The sequence below is a fragment of the Engystomops pustulosus genome, chromosome 7, assembly GCF_040894005.1.
Source record: "Engystomops pustulosus chromosome 7, aEngPut4.maternal, whole genome shotgun sequence".
Lineage (NCBI taxonomy): Eukaryota > Metazoa > Chordata > Amphibia > Anura > Leptodactylidae > Engystomops > Engystomops pustulosus.
The window spans coordinates 17,808,866-17,824,999 of NC_092417.1; positions in this window are offsets into that span (position 1 = coordinate 17,808,866).

Genomic DNA, 16,134 nt, shown 5'->3' on the forward strand with positions numbered 1-16,134 from the left:
ACTATGAGGGAACCATGACTACCACTACTATGAGGGAACCATGACTACCACTACTATGAGGTAACCATGACTACCACTACTATGAGGGAACCATGACTACCACTACTATGGGGGAACCATGGCTACCACTACTATGAGGGAACCATGGCTACCACTACGAGGGAACCATGACTATCACTACTATGAGGTAACCATGGCTACCACTACTATGAGGTCACCATGGCTACCACTACTATGAGGGAACCATGGCTACCACTACTATGAGGTAACCATGACTACCACTACTATGAGGGAACCATGGCTACCACTACTATGAGGGAACCATGACTACCACTACTATGAGGGAACCATGGCTACCACTACTATAAGGGAACCATGACTACCACTACTATGAGGGAACCATGACTACCACTACTATAAGGGATCCATGACTACCACTACTATGAGGGAACCATGGCTACCACTACTATGAGGGAACCATGACTACCACTACTATAAGGGATCCATGACTACCACTACTATGAGGGAACCATGGCTACCACTACTATGAGGGAACCATGGCTACCACTACTATGAGGGAACCATGACTACCACTACTATAAGGGATCCATGACTACCACTACTATGAGGGAACCATGACTACCACTACTATGAGGGAACCATGACTACCACTACTATAAGGGAACCATGACTACCACTACTATGAGGGAACCATGACTACCACTACTACGAGGGAACCATGACTATCACTACTATGAGGTAACCATGGCTACCACTACTATGAGGTCACCATGGCTACCACTACTATGAGGGAACCAAGGCTACCACTACTATGAGGGAACCATGGCTACCACTACTATGAGGGAACCAAGGCTACCACTACTATGAGGGAACCATGGCTACCACTACTATGAGGGAACCATGACTACCACTACTATGAGGGAACCATGGCTACCACTACTATAAGGGAACCATGACTACCACTACTATGAGGGAACCATGACTACCACTACTATAAGGAAACCATGACTACCACTACTATGAGGGAACCATGACTACCACTACTATAAGGTATCCATGACTACCACTACTATGAGGGAACCATGACTACCACTACTATGAGGGAACCATGACTACCACTACTATAAGGGAACCATGACTACCACTACTATGAGGGAACCATGACTACCACTACTACGAGGGAACCATGACTATCACTACTATGAGGTAACCATGGCTACCACTACTATGAGGGAACCATGGCTACCACTACTATAATGGAACGATGACTACCACTACTATGAGGGAACCATGACTACCACTACTATAAGGGAACCATGACTACCACTACTATGAGGGAACCATGACTACCACTACTATAAGGGAACCATGACTACCACTACTATGAGGTAACCATGGCTACCACTACTATGAGGGAACCATAGCTACCACTACTATGAGGGAACCATGGCTACCACTACTATGAGGGGACCATGGCTACCACTACTATGAGGTAACCATGGCTACCACTACTATGAGGTAACCATGACTACAACTACTATGAGGGAACCATGACTACCACTACTATGAGGGAACCATGGCTACCACTACTATGAGGGAACCATGGCTACCACTACTATGAGGGGACCATGGCTACCACTACTATGAGGGAACCATGGCTACCACTACTATGAGGGGACCATGGCTACTACTACTATGAGGTAACCATAACTACCACTACTATGAGGGAACCATGGTTATCAGTACTATGGGGTAACCATGGCTACCACTACTATGAGGGAACCATGGCTACCACTACTATGAGGGAACTATGGCTACCACTACTATAAGGGAACCATGACTACCACTACTATGGGGAAACCATGGCTACCACTACTTTGAGGGAACCATGACTACCACTACTATAAGGAAACCATGACTACCACTACTATGAGGGAACCATGGCTACCACTACTATAAGGGAACCATGACTACCACTACTATGAGGGAACCATGGCTACCACTACTATAAGGAAACCATGGCTACCACTACTATGAGGGAACCATGGCTACCACAACTATGAGGGAACCATGACTACCACTACTATGAGGGAACCATGACTACCACTACTATGAGGGAACCATGGCTACCAGTACTATGAGGGAACCATGACTACCACTACTATGAGGTAACCATGGCTACCACTACTATGAGGGAACCATGACTACCACTACTATGAGGGAACCATGGCTACCACTACTATGAGGGAACCGTGACTACCACTACTATGAGGTAACCATAACTACCACTACTATGAGGGAACCATGGCTACCACTACTATGAGGGAACCATGGCTACCACTTCTATGAGGGAACCATGGCTACCACTACTATAAGGGAACCATGACTACCACTACTATGAGGGAACCATGGCTACCACTACTATAAGGGAACCATGACTACCACTACTATGAGGGAACCATGGCTACCACTACTATGAGGGAACCATGGCTACCACTTCTATGAGGGAACCATGGCTACCACTACTATAAGGGAACCATGACTACCACTACTATGAGGGAACCATGGCTACCACTACTATAAGGGAACCATGGCTACCACTACTATGAGGGAACCATGGCTACCACTACTATGAGGGAACCATGACTACCACTACTATGAGGGAACCATGACTACCACTACTATGAGGGAACCATGACTACCACTACTATGAGGGAACCATGGCTACCAGTACTATGAGGGAACCATGACTACCACTACTATGAGGGAACCATGGCTACCAGTACTATGAGGGAACCATGACTACCACTACTATGAGGTAACCATAACTACCACTACTATGAGGGAACCATTTCTATCAGTACTATGGGGTAACCATGGCTACCACTACTATGAGGGAACCATGGCTACCACTACTATGAGGGAACCATGGCTACCACTTCTATGAGGGAACCATGGCTACCACTACTATGAGGGAACCATGGCTACCAGTACTATGAGGTAACCATGGCTACCAGTACTATGAGGGAACCATGGCTACCACTACTATGAGGGAACCATGGCTACCACTACTATGAGGGAACCATGGCTACCACTTCTATGAGGGAACCATAACTACCACTACTATGAGGGAACCATGACTACCACTTCTATGAGGGAACCATGGCTACCACTACTATGAGGGAACCATGGCTACCAGTACTATGAGGGAACCATGGCTACCACTACTATGAGGGAACCATGACTACCACTACTATGAGGTAACCATGACTACCACTACTATGAGGGAACCATGACTACCACTACTATGAGGGAACCATGGCTACCACTACTATGATGGAACCATGACTACCACTACTATGAGGGAACCATGACTACCACTACTATGAGGGAACCATGGCTACCACTACTATGAGGGAACCATGGCTACCACTACTATGAGGTAACCATAACTACCACTACTATGAGGGAACCATTTCTATCAGTACTATGGGGTAACCATGGCTACCACTACTATGAGGGAACCATGGCTACCACTTCTATGAGGGAACCATGGCTACCACTACTATGAGGGAACCAAGGCTACCACTACTATGAGGGAACCAAGGCTACCACTACTATGAGGGAACCAAGGCTACCACTACTATGAGGGAACCATGGCTACCACTACTATGAGGGAACCATGGCTACCACTACTATGAGGGAACCATGGCTACCACTTCTATGAGGGAATCATGACTACCACTACTATGAGGGAACCATGACTACCACTTCTATGAGGGAACCATGGCTACCACTACTATGAGGGAACCATGGCTACCAGTACTATGAGGGAACCATGGCTACCACTACTATGAGGGAACCATGACTACCACTACTATGAGGGAACCATGACTACCACTACTATGAGGGAACCATGGCTACCACTACTATGAGGGAACCATGGCTACCACTACTATGAGGGAACCATGACTACCACTACTATAGGGGAACCATGACTACCACTACTATGAGGGAACCAAGGCTACAACTACTATGAGGGAACCATGGCTACCACTACTATGAGGGAACCATGACTACCACTACTATGAGGGAACCATGGCTACCACTACTATAAGGGAACCATGACTACCGCTACTATGAGGGAACCATGGCTACCACTACCATGAGGTAACCATGGCTACCACTACTATGAGGGAACCATGACTACCACTACTATGAGGGAACCATGGCTACCAGTACTATAAGGGAACCATGGCTACCACTACTATGAGGGAACCATGACTACCACTACTATGAGGGAACCATGGCTACCAGTACTATAAGGGAACCATGGCTACCACTACTATGAGGGAACCATGACTACCACTACTATGGGGGAACTATGGCTACCACAACTATGATGGAACCATGGATACCACTACCTTGGGGTAACCATGACTACCACTACTATGAGGGAACCATGACTACCACTACTATGAGGAAACCATGGCTACCACTACTATGAGGGAACCATGGCTACCCGTACTATGAGGGAACCATGGCTACCACTACTATGAGGTAACCATGGCTACCACTACTATGAGGTAACGATGACTACCACTACTATGAGGGAACCATGACTACCACTACTATGAGGGAACCATGACTACCACTACTATGAGGGAACAATGGCTACCACTACTATGAGGGAACCATGACTACCACTACTATGAGGGAACCATGGCTACCACTACTATAAGGTAACCATGGCTACCACTACTATGAGGGAACCATGACTACCACTACTATGAGGGAACCATGGCTACCACTACTATGAGGGCACCATGGCTACCACTACTATGAGGGAACCATGGCTACCCGTACTATGAGGGAACCATGACTACCACTACTATGAGGGAACCATGACTACCACTACTATGGGGTAACCATGGCTACCACTACTATGAGGGAACCATGGCTACCACTACTATGAGGGAACCATGGCTACCAGTACTATGAGGGAACCATGACTACCACTACTATGAGTTAACCATGGCTCCCACTACTATGAGGGAACCATGGCTACCACTATTATGAGGGAACCATGGCTACCACTACTATGATAGAACCATGGCTACCAGTACTATGAGGGAACCATGACTACCACTACTATGAGGGAACCATGACTACCACTACTATGAGGGAACCATGACTACCACTACTATGAGGGAACCATGGCTACCAGTACTATGAGGGAACCATGGCTACCACTACTATGAGGGAACCATGGCTACCAGTACTATGAGGGAACCATGGCTACCACTACTATGAGGTAACCATGGCTACCACTACTATGAGGTAACCATGACTACCACTACTATGAGGGAACCATGGCTACCACTACTATGAGGGAACCATGGCTACCACTACTATGAGGTAACCATAACTACCACTACTATGAGGGAACCATGGCTACCACTACTATGAGGTAACCATGACTACAACTACTATGAGGGAACCATGACTACCACTACTATGAGGGAACCATGGCTACCACTACTATGAGGGAACCATGGCTACCACTACTATGAGGGGACCATGGCTACCACTACTATGAGGGAACCATGGCTACCACTACTATGAGGGAACCATGGCTACCACTACTATGAGGGGACCATGGCTACCACTACTATGAGGTAACCATGGCTACCACTACTATGAGGTAACCATGACTACAACTACTATGAGGGAACCATGACTACCACTACTATGAGGGAACCATGGCTACCACTACTATGAGGGAACCATGGCTACCACTACTATGAGGGGACCATGGCTACCACTACTATGAGGTAACCATGACTACCACTACTATGAGGGAACCATGGCTACCAGTACTAAGAGGGAACCATGGCTACCACTACTATGAGGTAACCATGGCTACCAGTACTATGAGGGAACCATGGCTACCACTACTATGAGGAAACCATGGCTACCACTACTATGAGGGAACCATGGCTACCACTACTATGAGGGAACCATGGCTACCACTACTATGAGGTAACCATGGCTACCACTACTATGAGGGAACCATGACTACCACTACTATAAGGGAACCATGACTACCACTACTATGAGGGAACCATGACTACCACTACTATCAGGTAACCATGGCTACCAGTACTATCAGGTAACCATGGCTACCAGTACTATAAGGGAACCATGGCTACCACTATTATGAGGGAACCATGGCTACCACTACTATGATAGAACCATGGCTACCAGTACTATGAGGGAACCATGACTACAACTACTATGAGGGATCCATGGCTACCACTACTATGAGGGAACCATGACTACCACTACTATCAGGTAACCATGGCTACCAGTACTATAAGGGAACCATGGCTACCACTATTATGAGGGAACCATGGCTACCACTACTATGATAGAACCATGGCTACCAGTACTATGAGGGAACCATGACTACCACTACTATGAGGGATCCATGGCTACCACTACTATGAGGGAACCATGACTACCACTACTATGAGGGAACCATGACTACCACTACTATGAGGGAACCATGGCTACCACTACTATGAGGTAACCATGGCTACCACTACTATGAGGGAGCCATGGCTACCACTACTATGAGGGAACCATGACTACCACTACTATGAGGGAACCATGGCTACCAGTACTATGAGGGAACCATGGCTACCACTACTATGAGGAAACCATGGCTACCAGTACTATGAGGGAACCATGGCTACCAGTACTATGAGGGAACCATGGCTAACAGTACTATGAGGGAACCATGGCTACCACTACTATGAGGGAACCATGACTACCACTACTATGAGGGAACCATGGCTACCAGTACTATGAGGGAACCATGGCTACCACTACTATGAGGGAACCATGGCTACCACTACTATGAGGGAACCATGACTACCACTACTATAAGGGAACCATGACTACCAGTACTATGGGGGAACCATGGCTACCACTACTATGAGGGAACTAGGCTACCACTACTATAAGGGAACCATGACTACCACTACTATGAGGGAACTATGGCTACCACTACTATGAGGGAACCATGGCTACCACTACTATGAGGGAACCATGACTACCACTACTATAAGGGAACCATGACTACCACTACTATGAGGGAACCATGGCTACCACTACTATAAGGGAACCAAGACTACCACTACTATGAGGGAACCATGGCTACCACTACTATGAGGGAACCATGACTACCACTACTATGAGGAAACCATGACTACCACTACTATGAGGGAACCATGACTACCACTACTATGAGGGAACCATGGCTACCACTACTATGAGGTAACCATGGCTACCACTACTATGAGGGAACCATGGCTACCAGTACTATGAGGGATCCATGGCTACTACTACTATGAGGGAACCATGGCTACCACTACTATGAGGGAACCATGACTACCACTACTATGAGGGAACCATGACTACCACTACTATGAGGTAACCATAACTACCACTACTATGAGGGAACCATGGCTACCACTACTATGAGGAAACCATGGCTACCACTACTATGAGGGAACCATGACTACCACTACTATGAGGGAACCATGACTACCACTACTATGAGGGAACCATGACTACCACTACTATGAGGTAACCATGGCTACCACTACTATGAGGGAACCATGGCTACCACTACTATGAGGGAACCATGACTACCACTACTATGAGGGAACCATGACTACCACTACTATGAGGTAACCATGGCTACCACTACTATGAGGGAACCATGGCTACCACTACTATGAGGGAACCATGGCTACCACTACTATGAGGGAACCATGACTACCACTACTATGAGGGAACCATGGCTACCACTTCTATGAGGGAACCATGACTACCACTGCTATAAGGGAACCATGGCTACCACTACTATGAGGGAACCATGGCTACCACTACTATGAGGGAACCATGGCTGCCACTACTATGAGGGAACCATGGCTACCACTACTATGAGGGAACCATGGCTACCACTACTATGAGGGAACCATGGCTACCACTACTATGAGGTAACTATGACTACCACTACTATGAGGGAACCATGACTACCACTACTATGAGGGAACCATGGCTACCACTACTATGAGGGAACCATGGCTACCACTACTATGAGGGAACCATGGCTACCACTACTATGAGGTAACCATGGCTACCACTACTATGAGGGAACCATGGCTACCACTACTATGAGGTAACCATGACTACCACTACTATGAGGGAACCATGACTACCACTACTATGAGGGAACCATGACTACCACTACTATGAGGGAACCATGGCTACCACAACTATGAGGGAACCATGGCTACCACTACTATGAGGTAACCATGGCTACCACTACTATGATGGAACCATGACTACCACTACTATGAGGGAACCATGGCTACCAGTACTATGATGGAACCATGACTACCACTACTATGGGGGAACTATGGCTACCACTACTATGGGGGAACTATGGCTACCACAACTATGATGGAACCATGGATACCACTACTATGGGGGAACTATGGCTACCACAACTATGATGGAACCATGGCTACCACTACTATGGGGTAACCATGACTACCACTACTATGAGGGAACCATGACTACCACTACTATGAGGGAACCATGACTACCACTACTATGAGGGAACCATGGCTACCACTACTATGAGGTAACCATAACTACCACTACTATGAGGGAACCATGGCTATCAGTACTATGAGGGAACCATGGCTACCACTACTATGAGGGAACCATAACTACCACTACTATGAGGGAACTATGACTACCATTACTATGAGGGATCCACGACTACCACTACTATAAGGGAACCATGACTACCACTACTATGAGGGAACCATGGCTACCACTACTATGAGGGAACCATGGCTACCACTACTATGAGGGAACCATGACTACCACTACTATGAGGGAACCATGGCTACCAGTACTATGAGGGAACCATGGCTACCACTACTATGAGGGAACCATGGCTACCACGACTATGAGGGAACCATGACTACCACTACTATGAGGGAACCATGACTACCACTACTATGAGGTAACCATGACTACCACTACTATGAGGGAACCATGGCTACCACTACTATAAGGGAACCATGACTACCACTACTATGAGGTAACCATGGCTACCACTACTATGAGGGAACCATGACTACCACTAATATGAGGGATCCATGACTACCACTACTATGAGGGAACCATGACTACCACTACTATGAGGGAACCATGACTACCACTACTATGAGGGAACCATGGCTACCACTACTATGAGGTAACCATGGCTACCACTACTATGAGGGAGCCATGGCTACCACTACTATGAGGGAACCATGACTACCACTACTATGAGGGAACCATGGCTACCAGTACTATGAGGGAACCATGGCTACCACTACTATGAGGGAACCATGGCTACCAGTACTATGAGGGAACCATGGCTACCAGTACTATGAGGGAACCATGGCTAACAGTACTATGAGGGAACCATGGCTACCACTACTATGAGGGAACCATGACTACCACTACTATGAGGGAACCATGGCTACCAGTACTATGAGGGAACCATGGCTACCACTACTATGAGGGAACCATGGCTACCACTACTATGAGGGAACCATGACTACCACTACTATAAGGGAACCATGACTACCAGTACTATGGGGGAACCATGGCTATCACTACTATGAGGGAACTAGGCTACCACTACTATAAGGGAACCATGACTACCACTACTATGAGGGAACTATGGCTACCACTACTATGAGGGAACCATGGCTACCACTACTATGAGGGAACCATGACTACCACTACTATAAGGGAACCATGACTACCACTACTATGAGGGAACCATGGCTACCACTACTATAAGGGAACCAAGACTACCACTACTATGAGGGAACCATGGCTACCACTACTATGAGGGAACCATGACTACCACTACTATGAGGAAACCATGACTACCACTACTATGAGGGAACCATGACTACCACTACTATGAGGGAACCATGGCTACCACTACTATGAGGTAACCATGGCTACCACTACTATGAGGGAACCATGGCTACCAGTACTATGAGGGATCCATGGCTACTACTACTATGAGGGAACCATGGCTACCACTACTATGAGGGAACCATGACTACCACTACTATGAGGGAACCATGACTACCACTACTATGAGGTAACCATAACTACCACTACTATGAGGGAACCATGGCTACCACTACTATGAGGAAACCATGGCTACCACTACTATGAGGGAACCATGACTACCACTACTATGAGGGAACCATGACTACCACTACTATGAGGGAACCATGACTACCACTACTATGAGGTAACCATGGCTACCACTACTATGAGGGAACCATGGCTACCACTACTATGAGGGAACCATGACTACCACTACTATGAGGGAACCATGACTACCACTACTATGAGGTAACCATGGCTACCACTACTATGAGGGAACCATGGCTACCACTACTATGAGGGAACCATGGCTACCACTACTATGAGGGAACCATGACTACCACTACTATGAGGGAACCATGGCTACCACTTCTATGAGGGAACCATGACTACCACTGCTATAAGGGAACCATGGCTACCACTACTATGAGGGAACCATGGCTACCACTACTATGAGGGAACCATGGCTGCCACTACTATGAGGGAACCATGGCTACCACTACTATGAGGGAACCATGGCTACCACTACTATGAGGGAACCATGGCTACCACTACTATGAGGTAACTATGACTACCACTACTATGAGGGAACCATGACTACCACTACTATGAGGGAACCATGGCTACCACTACTATGAGGGAACCATGGCTACCACTACTATGAGGGAACCATGGCTACCACTACTATGAGGTAACCATGGCTACCACTACTATGAGGGAACCATGGCTACCACTACTATGAGGTAACCATGACTACCACTACTATAAGGGAACCATGACTACCACTACTATGAGGGAACCATGACTACCACTACTATGAGGGAACCATGGCTACCACAACTATGAGGGAACCATGGCTACCACTACTATGAGGTAACCATGGCTACCACTACTATGATGGAACCATGACTACCACTACTATGAGGGAACCATGGCTACCAGTACTATGATGGAACCATGACTACCACTACTATGGGGGAACTATGGCTACCACTACTATGGGGGAACTATGGCTACCACAACTATGATGGAACCATGGATACCACTACTATGGGGGAACTATGGCTACCACAACTATGATGGAACCATGGCTACCACTACTATGGGGTAACCATGACTACCACTACTATGAGGGAACCATGACTACCACTACTATGAGGGAACCATGACTACCACTACTATGAGGGAACCATGGCTACCACTACTATGAGGTAACCATAACTACCACTACTATGAGGGAACCATGGCTATCAGTACTATGAGGGAACCATGGCTACCACTACTATGAGGGAACCATAACTACCACTACTATGAGGGAACTATGACTACCATTACTATGAGGGATCCACGACTACCACTACTATAAGGGAACCATGACTACCACTACTATGAGGGAACCATGGCTACCACTACTATGAGGGAACCATGGCTACCACTACTATGAGGGAACCATGACTACCACTACTATGAGGGAACCATGGCTACCAGTACTATGAGGGAACCATGGCTACCACTACTATGAGGGAACCATGGCTACCACGACTATGAGGGAACCATGACTACCACTACTATGAGGGAACCATGACTACCACTACTATGAGGTAACCATGACTACCACTACTATGAGGGAACCATGGCTACCACTACTATAAGGGAACCATGACTACCACTACTATGAGGTAACCATGGCTACCACTACTATGAGGGAACCATGACTACCACTAATATGAGGGATCCATGACTACCACTACTATGAGGGAACCATGACTACCACTACTATGAGGGAACCATGGCTACCACTACTATGAGGTAACCATGGCTACCACTACTATGAGGGAACCATGGCTACCACTACTATGAGGGAACCATGACTACCACTACTATGAGGGAACCATGACTACCACTACTATGAGGGAACCATGACTACCACTACTATGAGGGAACCATGACTACCACTACTATGAGGGAACCATGGCTACCACTACTATGAGGAAACCATGGCTACCAGTACTATGAGGGAACCATGGCTACCACTACTATGAGGGAACCATGGCTACCACTACTATGAGGGAACCATGGCTACCACTTCTATGAGGGAACCATGGCTACCAGTACTATGAGGGAACCATGGCTTCCACTACTATGAGGTAAACATGACTACCACTACTATGAGGTAACCATGACTACCACTACTATGAGGGAACCATGACTACCACTACTATGAGGAAACCATGGCTACCACTACTATGAGGGAACCATGGCTACCACTACTATGAGGGAACCATGGCTACCACTACTATCAGGGAACCATGGCTACCACTACTATGAGGTAACCATAACTACCACTACTATGAGGGAACCATGGCTATCAGTACTATGGGGTAACCATGGCTACCACTACTATGAGGGAACCATGGCTACCACTACTATGAGGGAACCATGGCTACCACTACTATGAGGGAACCATGGCTACAACTACTATGAGGGAACCATGGCTACCACTACTATGAGGTAACCATGGCTACCACTACTATGAGGTAACCATAGCTACCACTACTATGAGGGAACCATGGCTACCACTACTATGAGGGAACCATGACTACCACTACTATGAGGGAACCATGGCTACCACTACTATGAGGTAACCATAGCTACCACTACTATGAGGGAACCATGGCTACCACTACTATGAGGGAACCATGACTACCACTACTATGAGGGAACCATGGCTACCACTACTATGAGGGAACCATGGCTACCACTACTATGAGGTAACCATGGCTACCACTACTATGAGGGAACCATGGCTACCACTACTATGAGGGAACCATGGCTACCACTACTATGAGGGAACCATGGCTACAACTACTATGAGGGAACCATGGCTACCACTACTATGAGGTAACCATGGCTACCACTACTATGAGGTAACCATAGCTACCACTACTATGAGGGAACCATGGCTACCACTACTATGAGGGAACCATGACTACCACTACTATGAGGGAACCATGGCTACCACTACTATGAGGTAACCATAGCTACCACTACTATGAGGGAACCATGGCTACCACTACTATGAGGGAACCATGACTACCACTACTATGAGGGAACCATGGCTACCACTACAATGAGGTAACCATGGCTACCAGTACTATGAGGGAACCATGGCTACCACTACTATGAGGGAAACATGGCTACCACTACTATGAGGTAACCATGGCTACCAGTACTATGAGGTAACCATGGCTACCACTACTATGAGGGAACCATGACTACCACTACTATGAGGGAACCATGGCTACCAGTACTATGAGGGAACCATGGCTACCACTACTATGAGGGAACCATGACTACCACTACTATGAGGGAACCATGACTACCACTACTATGAGGGAACCATGACTACCACTACTATGAGGTAACCATGGCTACCACTACTATGAGGGAACCATGGCTACCACTACTATGAGGGAACCATGACTACCACTACTATAAGGGAACCATGGCTACCACTACTATGAGGGAACCATGACTACCACTACTATGAGGGAACCATGGCTACCACTACTATGAGGGAACCATGACTACCACTACTATGAGGGAACCATGGCTACCAGTACTATGAGGGAACCATGGCTACCACTACTATGAGGGAACCATGGCTACCACTACTATGAGGGAACCATGGCTACCACTACTATGAGGGAACCGAGGCTACCACTACTATGAGGGAACCATGACTACCACTACTATAAGGGAACCATGGCTACCACTACTATGAGGGAACCATGACTACCACTTCTATGAGGGAACCATGGCTACCACTACTATGAGGGAACCATGGCTACCACTACAATGAGGTAACCATGGCTACCAGTACTATGAGGGAACCATGGCTACCACTACTATGAGGGAACCATGACTACCACTACTATGAGGGAACCATGGCTACCAGTACTATGAGGGAACCATGACTACCACTACTATGAGGGAACCATGACTACCACTACTATGAGGGAACCATGACTACCACTACTATGAGGGAACCATGACTACCACTACTATGAGGTAACCATGGCTACCACTACTATGAGGGAACCATGGCTACCACTACTATGAGGGAACCATGACTACCACTACTATAAGGGAACCATGGCTACCACTACTATGAGGGAACCATGACTACCACTACTATGAGGGAACCATGGCTACCACTACTATGAGGGAACCATGACTACCACTACTATGAGGGAACCATGGCTACCAGTACTATGAGGGAACCATGGCTACCACTACTATGAGGGAACCATGGCTACCACTACTATGAGGGAACCATGGCTACCACTACTATGAGGGAACCGAGGCTACCACTACTATGAGGGAACCATGACTACCACTACTATAAGGGAACCATGGCTACCACTACTATGAGGGAACCATGACTACCACTACTATAAGGGAACCATGGCTACCACTACTATGAGGGAACCATGACTACCACTACTATGAGGGATCCATGGCTACCACTACTATGAGGGAACCATGACTACCACTACTATGAGGGAACCATGGCTACCACTACTATGAGGTAACCATGGCTACCACTACTATGAGGGAACCATGACTACCACTACTATGAGGGAACCATGGCTACCAGTACTATGAGGGAACCATGGCTACCACTACTATGAGGGAACCATGGCTACCACTACTATGAGGGAACCATGGCTACCACTACTATGAGGGAACCATGGCTACCACTACTATGAGGTAACCATGACTACCACTACTATGAGGGAACCATGGCTACCAGTACTATGAGGGAACCATGGCTACCACTACTATGAGGTAACCATGGCTACCACTACTATTAGGTAACCATGACTACCACTACTATGAGGGAACCATGACTACCACTACTATGAGGGAACCATGACTACCACTACTATGAGGGAACCATGGCTACCACTACTATGAGGGAACCATGACTACCACTACTATGAGGGAACCATGGCTACCACTACTATGAGGGAACCATGACTACCACTACTATGAGGGAACCATGGATACCACTACTATGAGGGAACCATGACTACCACTACTATGAGGGAACCATGAATACCACTACTATGAGGTCACCATGACTACCACTTCTATGAGGTCACCATGGCTACCACTACTATGAGGGAACCATGGCTACCACTACTATGAGGGAACCATGACCACCAATCCTATGAGGGAACCATGGCTTCCACTACTATGAGGGAACCATGACTACCACTTCTATGAGGGAACCATGACTACCGTTACTATGAGGGAACCATGACTACCATTACTATGAGGGAACCATGGCTACCACTACAATGAGGGAACAATAGCTAAAACTACTATGAGGGAACCATGACTACCACTACTATGAGGTAACCATTACTACCGTTACTATGAGGGAACCATGACTACCATTACTATGAGGGAACCATGGCTACCACTACTATGAGGGAACCATGGCTACCACTACTATGAGGGAACCATGGCTACCAGTACTAAGAGGGAACCATGGCTACCACTACAATGATGGAACCATGGCTACAACTACAATGAGGGAACCATGGTTACCACTACTATGAGGGAACCATGACTACCAATACTATGAGGAAACCATGACTACCACTACTATGAGGGAACCATGACTACCACTACTATGAGGGAACCATGACTACCACTACTATGAGGGAACCATGACTACCACTACTATGAGGGAACCATGGCTACCACTACTATGAGGGAACCATGGCTACCACTTCTATGAGGGAACCATGGCTACCAGTACTATGAGGGAACCATGGC